This window comes from Poecilia latipinna, unplaced genomic scaffold (assembly GCF_001443285.1).
Source record: "Poecilia latipinna isolate Pla-1442-1.1 unplaced genomic scaffold, P_latipinna-1.0 Scaffold104, whole genome shotgun sequence".
In the NCBI taxonomy this organism is placed as follows: domain Eukaryota; kingdom Metazoa; phylum Chordata; class Actinopteri; order Cyprinodontiformes; family Poeciliidae; genus Poecilia; species Poecilia latipinna.
The window spans coordinates 1,120,585-1,130,614 of record NW_015112720.1 but is presented as its reverse complement, the minus strand read 5'-3'; the positions used below and the strand labels follow the sequence as shown (position 1 = coordinate 1,130,614).

At 43.6% G+C, this 10,030-nt stretch overlaps 1 protein-coding gene across 1 annotated transcript in view; it reads left to right on the top strand.

The window, feature by feature from the left end:
- The first annotated feature begins 6 nt into the window (after positions 1-6).
- setbp1 (SET binding protein 1) overlaps positions 7-10,030 on the top strand; it is a 58,766-nt gene continuing 48,742 nt past the window's right edge. The window contains exon 1 of the mRNA XM_015027699.1: positions 7-281. The gene's annotated coding sequence lies outside the window, so the exon portion shown is untranslated. The remainder of the gene's footprint in view (positions 282-10,030) is intronic.

Sequence of the window (10,030 nt, the reverse complement as noted above, 5' to 3'; positions counted from 1 at the left end):
TTTTTTTGCAACCTTGATTCTCATCGGATCGCCCGCAAGTCCTATTTCCCCCCCCCTCGCTCCTCTCTTTCCAAAGCGCTGTTGACGCCATTTTCCCCGGGGTTTTCTGTCAGAGAAAAATCCATCCACATTTACTCCCCGGCACCGTTTGACAGCTCCCCGGGAGGCTGTCATCCCATCCGTCGCTTGTGTAAAAAACGTGTCTCGGCTAAATGGATTGTAAATGATCTTGATGAAATATTCACACGTTAGAGCCGACTGTGTGGCAACATTAGACATGGGTAAGTAGCCCCGCTTGACTGAGCACATTCCCGCACCTGAACGCACCTCTTCTTCTTGTCCATGTCGGCGTGCCCGTGTGCTGCTGTTTGAAAGTGTTTCTTGTTTTGCATGCAGATCTGAAGCGAGAGTCTTGTGCGCCTTCAGGTACGCAGCTCGTCTAAGTGCGGTGGGAGAGCGCTGCTCCTCGCAACGAGCGCGCTGAGAATGCTTGCAGTCACATGCCCACAAAATAAGCGGGCAGATTCACGCACGTAGGCAACCCAAACGAGGCTGTATCACCCAGGGAGGCAGCGTTTGTTATCGCTGGGTAGCACCTTGGCGCTTGTGCGGCTTTGATTAGGTCTTCTCCACCGACACAGGAGGAAAAGGTTCACCTCACTCATCAAAAACCGCTGCTAGATCAGATATTTTCGTGCTGGGCTCTGCCTCCTGCGTCTTCATTTGACATTGATAATCCGTCACATTGTGCGGGGGTTGGGGGGGTGCTTGTTACTTTTTTGGGGTGTTAAGTTGGGCCGAACTGATTTGGGCTCTGTGGGTTTTGATGTGTTGTTGTGGCGTTACGTTTTTGAGATTTTTCTTGTTGTTGTTGTTGTGTGTGTTAAAGATTCCAGAAATCCAAACGCTTGAAGTCGTCTTTCCACATCTTTGCGATGCTTTTAGTTTGCAAAGATGGTTCCGAATTTGTTTCCACTTTGCAGAATGGTTGATCTTAGGTTTGGACTTTGACTAGGCCACCCTAACGCATGCTTTGATCTGAACTGCTGTTTGGTCAGCGTTGTTGTTGAAGTTTGTCTTTAGTCTGCAATATCTTGCAGCCTCAGTCAGGTTTTCTTTTTCCTGGATGGCTCTGCTTTTAACTCCATCAAGGGTAACCAAAGAAAAGCATCCCTGCAGCATGACGCTACCTCCACCGTGTTTCCCCACTAGGAGGATGTGTTTGGGGGAAGGTTCAGTGTTAGTTTTCAACCCCACATGGTATTTTGCATGTTGAAAGTTTAGAAAGTTTCAGCTTATAACTTCTTCTGACTTTCTCGTATCCCACTCTAAACTAAATTTTCTCTCTCCTGAGTCGTCCACGCCTGCGGCTCCTCTGGGGTTAACATGACCCTCTCGTCTAGGTGATTCTCTGATAAATGATCTTTAGTTTTGTCAGTGCAGGTGGACAGCCATGACCTGCTAAAGCTAAAACACAGCTCCCTTTAATTACACTGCAGAAACGATTAGGGTGACTTACTGCTGAGAAACACACGACCGGAGGCTAACAGTAACATCAAGGGGAATGAAATGAAACCAGAGTCGACCAAAGATCAGATTTTCCCCCAACAAACAGCCAATCCAGGTGCATGAAACAAAGGATGAATACATCGCCTCGTACCTACTCTTAAGTACAGAGCGGAGGTTTTGTGATGCTGTGAGCCACTTTCTGTTCCAGTGGCCTTGGACTCTTTAGAGTACTAAGAAATGTGGCGGCCTCTGTTGCCTCTTGATCTTTCAGCAGGATAGTGATCAGATGATGCAGCATCAGCTCTTGCCGATTACACGTGCTTGAACGTACGGCTCTATGTGACATGTAAACAGATAGGAATCCTGCATTGGATGTTGTTTTCTTGCTTGTTACACAAACCACTGCTAGGATGTAGTTTGATGCATGTCATTGTATTTAGTTTCTACTTATTTCAGTCGCAATAACAAGTTTCTAACCTGGTTAGGTCTACTTATATGTAATTTTAGCTTTCGCCCTTGTGTAAAAAAGTACTAAATTCAATATTTCAAAGTTTGACATGCTTCGCAATTTGACATGCTTGCAGTCAGATCAGTAAACCTCAGTTCTTTTTGAAGGACATTTAAAAATACCGTGGTTAATTTCTCCTGTTTTAATTCATGGATCTTATATTGCATTTCATTGATAACGGATCACAGAAACAATTAGAGCTTGTCTGTCTTTACCTCCTGAGTTTAGTGTGAAGGGTCAGAGGTGACACCAGGAAATGGGATTCAAGGTTCTGCTCGGCATCTATTGAGCAGAACTTTGATGTCTGTGGGTCTTTGGTCCAGGGAAATGTTCACCTCACTAATCAAACACTGCGCTTCAATCAGACGTTTCTTCCACTTCCTTCATCTTCATTTATCGTCGACAGTTGATCGCATAGCATCACATTACGTGAAGCATAAAACCCCCCCACACATGTTTCTGACTTTTTCAGGCTGTAAAATAACATTAAGTTCCTTCTGGTTGTTGAATTTACTATTTGTTCTGTTGGAGTTGCATAAACGAGTCCAAAAGCCCCAGGATCCAAACCCTCATGTACTGTTGTAATAAATCTGATTTGTTCTGTAGTTTCCACTATTAAAACATCACTTTGTTGGAGCTCTGGCCCCTTCGCCTCCTCCCTACGTGACAGAAACTATCGGGACTCCCAGAGAAAAGTAGGGTCGAAGGCTAACGATGAAAGATAAGTAGCAAAATGAGAGTCGGCCATAGACTGAGTGTTTTGGCAAGAAACACCATGAATGAGTCAGGGCTGAAACAAAGAATGAAAAGCATCTCATACCCACTGTACAGCATGGTGGGGGTTCTGTGATGCTGCGGGACTGTTTTTCTTCCAAACAGTGTTTTGGTCCACTTCACTGAAGTGTGGGGCCTTGTTAAAGTGAAACACATTATAAATTCTTTGATATTCCAAATCGTTTAAAGTTAAAAAGCTGCTGGGTTCTGTTCATTTGGTATCTTAACAGGACAGTGATCTGAAAAGCATGACTGAGTCGTCACTGACACTTTCAACCAGACACAAAGTCAGCCGTCTTCAGCGGCCACCTCAGTCTGCAGTGCCAACTCGTCGAAAACCTGTGAATTGAGCCTAAAGACGAGTGCATAATAGATACATTGTAGCATAAACGCATTACACCCCGATGCAGAAATGCTAGAACATGCACGTTTCTTCCAGTCTGTGCTCTCTGGATCAATACCTGGTCCGGTTTTTTATTTTCTGGGTACGAGAAAATAGAATCGAAATGAGTTCATGCACGTACTAGTGCTGTGCCGTTGATGAAGGAAGAATATCGGCCTTTGAAAAACCGCGGTCCGGTCCAGATCCCACCGAAGACGAGCGCAGCTGGAGGGTGGAGGGAGCAGAGGCGACGTTCGGTCAGCTCTCCTGAACGTGCGGGAGTGAAGTTGTGGAAGTGAGCTCATGTGGGTGATAAAGGGCAGGCAGTGCATGACCATGTTGAAGGATGGATAATAGAGGTAATTTTATCGATCCTGTCTCGTTAGCACTTTCAGACCCCCTCCCCCACTCAAAACAGGGCAGCAATTTCATCTTTTTTTTTTTTTCTTTTTTTCTCCCCGGCATAAAAAGTACCAAGCTGGCTGTTGTTACTCCCCTATTAGGTAACAAGATGCCTGTGCCACCTTTAAATTAAAGCATGAGAAATCGATTAGGTGTATCCCCTTCTGGGCTGAGGACCTCAGGTCGAAATAGGATCACAGGGAGAGGAGAGGGGAGGGAGGGAATGTGAACGGGATCCAAGGACAAATCTAACTGTTGGCAGTCTCTGTGAACAGAATATCGGCACTGGAGCACCTTTTGGCAGAGCGCTCTGAGAGAAAGAGGGAGTGAAGTGAGGGGTGGGGGGGAGAGGGAGTGAGGTGGAGGGCGAAGGAAAGTGGTAGCAGAGGGAGAAGGGAGGGAGAGAACGGAGGTGGGGAGATGAGGAGAGGGGAAGGAGGAAGACAGTGGGAGAGTAGGGGAGGTGTTTTTTTTTTTTTGCTGACAGCCATTTTGTGTCTTCTGCTGCAGTTAAAATGGTTTAACATTCATCTGCTTGTGCAGGGTGTAGTTAGGTGAGGATGGGTTTCTTGCTACCTGGCATATGGTTTGTCCTGGGGATTTGTGTGTGTGTGTGTGTGTCTCAGTATGTGTATGTGTGTGTGCGCGCATCTCTTCATGAGCCAACTCCAAGGACCATCATTTTCAATTATGGCTGCCCCACATGTGGTGTTTTATGATCGTCCTTCCTGCCACCTTACAGTCGAGCTCATGCATGTGCCGTCCATGTTGAGCAGCCAGAGACGGGAGCGTTTGTTCTAGGAGTCATGATCTTTAGAATAATCCGTTTGATGGCTTCTTTCACCTTGCCGGTCATCTAAGTTAGAAACTCGCTTCTCCGCTTGTTTGATTTGTGAACCGAGCCTGTCCAAGGCTGTCCGGGACCTTAAGCTGAGTTTGATTTGGGGCCCCTTCAAACAACCATAACTCATCAGAGCCCACCTAATATCCCCTTTATATCATCCATGTTCAAACATTAATGCACTATTCCTCTAGTAGCAGTGCGGTCCTGTGAAAAGGATTTGCCCCCTTACAGAGTTAGCTTGTTTGGCTTTTTTGTTGTAGCTTAAATGTTTGAGATCACTAAACAAGTGTTGACGTCGAAAAAAAAAAAAAAAAAAGACAGATGCAAGAAGCAGGTTTTTGTTTTGTAAGGTCTCAAACTAATGGCCAGAAATTCCTCTTCAGGATTTTCACGTAGAGATTCAGAGTTTCTTCAGTGGCTGCTTCAAAGCAGCCCCTGACAATAGCACCTCCGCCTCCATGTTTCGCCCTCAGTAAGATGTTCTTTTTCTGAAGTGCTGCGTTAGTTTTATGCCAGGTGAACAGAACACGCACCATCCAGAGGTTCTGCCTTCGTCTCATCAGTGTACTAACATGTAATGCAATATGCACAGTGCACACTTATCAAGATGCTTTTAGCAAATGTGAGACGAGTCTTGGTGTTCTTTCCAGCCGCTCCTGGGAAGGTTCCCCACTGCTTCATGGTTTCTCCATGTGTGGATAATGACTCATTGTGGTTCTCTGGAGTCCCAAACACTTAGAAATGACTTTTTAAACCTTTTCAGACTAGTATATGTCAGTAACTTTCTCATCTTTTCTTTCTTTTTTTCAGAATTTGGGTCAAAAAGTGCTACTTTTTTTTCTTTTTAGATCTTTTAGATTTCTGCTATGTTTTAATGACTTCTTGATTGCACATAGTAGCAGTGAATTGAACCCAGTTTCCCAAAAACAACAACGAACAAACAAACAAGTTATTCACAGCTAATTCTTGATTTATTTAAGGGGTAATCACTTTATCATGAGGCATATTTTTTCCTTCCCCAATCAATTTTTTTTCTGAAGTGAATTTTTAGAGCTCAGTTGTTGATTCTTATCACCTACTGGGATCTCAACCTTTGGAGCCACTGCTCCAGGAAATACACATGGAGGCCACCCTAATGTTAATGCTAGCTGAGCTAACTGTGCTAATTGCAAATATGGGTTCCAAGGTTTTAAAAAAAAAAGATATATTAACTCTCTAATCTTTTAACTTTGAAATATGAGGAAAACATGTTTTTAAGAGTGACATCATCTCTGCTTTTAAAGTGCTGTAGGGACAATATCGGTAGCAAGGATATAAAAAATATTCTGAATGCTGTTTTTTCCTACCTGTTCCTATATATTATAGTTCTCAAAGAGAAATCAGATTTTGGGATCAGAAATTTGGTTCTCATCAGCGTGTCTTCAGCAGGTTCTCTGTGTAGTTAGGTTAAAAAGTAAGATGGTGAAAGTGCTGAGTTGCTTCAAAACCAAGATCTGTTTACTCAGAAAAAAGTCTGAGTAAACAGATTTTACACACAACCTTTTGAAAATAGAGATGAGAACTGTAGTTACTGCATAACACACAGTACATATTTACATTTGTACACCTGACTTCTGTGACAGCCGCTTAGTTTGCTTAAGCATCAGGCAGGCTCTGCTTGTGAAGACGACCGGGCCCACGTCTTAGGATTTTCCTCCAAGCTAAGACTGCGTCCTGTTGGAAACATTTCAGCGCTGTATTAAAAGAGTAAAGCAGATAAATGAAAAGACAGCGTTCTGCATCTCATTAAGATACTCATCTGCAGCCACAGACTGTGGTGGTTCTCTCGCATGAAAAAGAAAGATGGGGTGTGGGGAGGGGGGGGGAGAAATCACCAGCTTGTGCAAATAAAAAAAACAAAAAAATAAAACAGCCATTTGGTGTGCATCTGAATCTGTAAATGTGTGTGTGTGTGCATGCATTTGTCTCCATGTGTGTATGAGCTATTTGCGAGTCCACCTCAGGCACTGAGCTGCTGGGTATGCAGCCTTAAAAGGTTGTGTTTCTGCTGCCATCACCCCCCCCCCACACACACACCCCTCATCCCTCCTTCCCCTGCCTCTGTCTCACTCTCTCCGTTTTTTCGCTAACACTCTTTTCTTCCTCAGTTTTGTCTGTACGTTTGCATCATGCACCGTCTCTCTCCTCTGTCCATCTGTGTTCCATTATCGGTGTTTCATCATTAGACAAAACGTTGCGTGGCCCTCCTCGCTCGACCTTATGCTGTTTGAGAGCGAAGCTGGTTAGCTCTGGCAGTTCTGAGAGCATAATAAAGCTATTTATGCAGCGAGTCTGGCCTCTCACAATCAGCCTGCTGTTTGAGGCTAGCTGAGGTGTGTATGTGTATGCCTGCATGTGTGTGTGTGTGTGTGTGTAGGAGAGAGGAGACAGTGAGGCTCGGGCTAAGTAAGTGAGGGAGGCCCGAGGAAGGGTCAGGCTTACATAAACTCTCCGGGCCTGCCAGTAACTGCACTAAACACTTCTTAGGGCAGCTGAGCAGGGAGGGAGGAGAAGGAGCCATGACCTAGCTAAGTAGTTTACGTAGTAATAGCCTGGACTAATGCTTAATACCACTCTGTTGTCATATAGGGCCATGGTGGTAAAAGGCCGCAAATGTTCAAAGTGTGTGTTTTTGATCTGTGAACCTGTGTGTGTCTCGTTGTGGTTGGCATCGGTGTTTTTTTTTTTTTTTTTTGTTTCCTGTCATTGTTCGCAGTCACATGATGGCCAGGGTGGCTTTCACACATACCACAGGGGGCGAGTCACTCGACTGGCATGAGGACCAAAGTGGGTCATGTGGGCACTCTGAGAGATCAGGCCGGACCTAATATCTGCTGTTATTTCTGTCAAACCCAGAAGCCATCGAAGCCACCACAGTGGTGGTTTAGAGCTCTTTTTTTTTATTTTTTTTTGCAGCGATTTCTTCCTGGAAGTGAGCGGTTTTCATTCTTTCTAGAGGGGTATGAAAGACACCCCTGAGATGGGTAATCCATCAAGCTGATCATGTTGGCTGCTTTATTTATGTATCATTGTTACAGACTGATGTAACCCTTCCCAATGTGCGGTCGTACAGTGAGCCGGATTTGTTTGGAGAACTGTTTAGGGGAAGACTTAAATCACGGAGGCTGTGACATCCGAGACTTCGGGCTGCCAAAAAGGCTTTGCATTTAAGATGTGGAGATCTACCACAGAGGAAAATAATGTTTGCCACAGAGAGACTGATGGATACTTTCTGCAACTTAAAAAAAAGAAAACTGCTGTTAAAAACCGACGTTTTCTTAAAAGGAAATAAAAAGTTCTGAGTAGTCTGTGGCCTTGAATCTGAAGAGTAAAACTTATTCTTCAAGCAATTAAACATTTGATTTATTTATTCATTAAAAGAAGAAACCTTGTCTGAAATGGGTTTTTCTTCTCCCTGCTGTGAGCATCAGTGATTCTTATTGTGGTGCAGAGCCTTTTGATTACAGTTTCCTCTTGCTTTTCTTTTCTTCTTTCTTTTTTTTTTTAACAGTATCAGTTTCGGAGCTAAACTGGAGGTGGTGGTGGTGGTTTAGCATTCCGGTTCTTTCTATTTGAGCTGCATAAAAACATTGACTCCATCCGATGACGACAACAAATCTTCACGTCAGAAGACCTGCCTTCATCTTGAACTGGGGGTGAAGTTAAAGAGTCGGATCACCAGTTAAAATGTTAACATTGTGTTGGGAGCAGAGGCCTGTAATGGACAGGTGACCTGTCCAGGGTGTAACCCTCCTCACCCCCAAAGTTTCTTGGAAGTAGGAAATTATAAATCCAGGTTTTTATTGTTATATTGAAACAAAAGGAGAGTAATTAGAATTCACATTTTAAACTATCTTTAGATTGCGACGTTAGCGTTTAGCGCAGTTAGCATTGCCAGATATGCGTTTCTGTGTTTAGCTGAGAAAAAAATGGAGAAAACTCCAAAATGTTGCCACTTTTTCTAAATCTTGGATGCTCATTAACAGACAAGGGCCAAAAGCTCAAAAAGATAAAGCAGAGCAAATTATCTGTACTCTGTTCGACCTCCCTGTTGTACTTTTTTCACTCTGTCACCACTTGAGTGAACCACAGACTCCTCATGACATGCTTTCAGAAAATACATTGCAAAATGGCTTTACTAAAGTGCATTTTTTAAACACCTGAGAATTGTTGGCTTTGAGTCTTCTTCACCCAGAATCCACATGAAAGAGCTGTTTTAACGTCATCTGGTCGCACTTATTGTGGAGCTTTCATTTATTGATAGAGATCAGCTTTTTGAGTTCTTGGCCAGCCACAGCTGACAGTTGATCAATTATTGATGCTAGGCAGTTTCTCTCTGCATCGTGACTCCTAGCGTTTGTTGACATATCAACATTTACGCACCGAATGGTGTTGCATAGGGTTACAGTCGTAGTTTCACTTTTTAATGAATCTTTAAAGGTTAGGCAGCTCTGTTGATAAGAACTCTTTCAAGTGATATGTCCTGCTTGAAGTAGCTTTTCTAAATCAACTTTGAGCTTAGCTTTATAACGCTAGCTGCTTTTTAAGCAGGGTTTACAAATTAGAGTGGTTTGACTTATAGGAGAAAAACACAAACACCATGACCAAAGTAAGATGATTCCCCTCGATCCTTGCTAGAAGCTTCTCACACTCGTTTGCTGACGGTTTCTGCTACCTTTCCCTTTTAAAGCTCTCTTCGGTTTTGGATTTGGTTGTGCATGAGGTTGTTCTACTGATTAATGAAAACAGTTTTACTCTTATTGTTTTTTTTTTTATTGAATGTTTGGTTGAAAAGGGATTCAAGAAGTTTGTCTTAATCATTTTTGACTTTGGGAAACAAATTTTTCAATGTCATTTTACAAAAAATAATAATAATTCAAAGCTGCATGGTGGTGAAACGGTAGAAGAACCCGAGTCCGAATCCTTTTTCTGTCCTTTCTGTGCACGCCTGCTTCTCTCCGTTAGGTTAAATGGGTATTTCTAGCTATATCCACCACTCATAGTGCTTTACATGAGAGCCGCATTGACAAAAATCACTGCTGTGTCACACATTCATACCCATACATGCAGATCAGGCCACTTGGTTAGATGTCCCTTGCCCAGAGGCACACCAACATGTGACGGTAGGAGGCTGGGTCTGAACCCACACATTTAGGATTCAAGACAACGACACTTCTCATTGAGCCACGATCAGCTAGCTGGCCTCTCTAAAATGCCCTGCAGTGTGTGCATGCTGGGCTGGTTGTCCTCTGTGATGAACTGCCTGACTGACAGCTGGAGACAGATGTGCTTCAAGGCAACACAGTTATAAAACATTTTAACAAGTCTGTAATGTTAAAACCGGCGACCATTATTAACCGTTAAAATCAACATTTCATACTATTGCCTTGTGATCTTTGGGGATTTTAATGTTTTTAGCACTTTCAGAAATCTCGTCTCTTTTTACACTGAAAAACGATTGTTGTTTAGTAGCTTAAAGCAGAGGTTCCCAAACTGTGGGGCGCGCCCCCCCGGGGGGGGGGCGGGCCCTTGCCGGGGGGGGGGGGGGGGTGGGGGGATTGAAAAAAAAAAA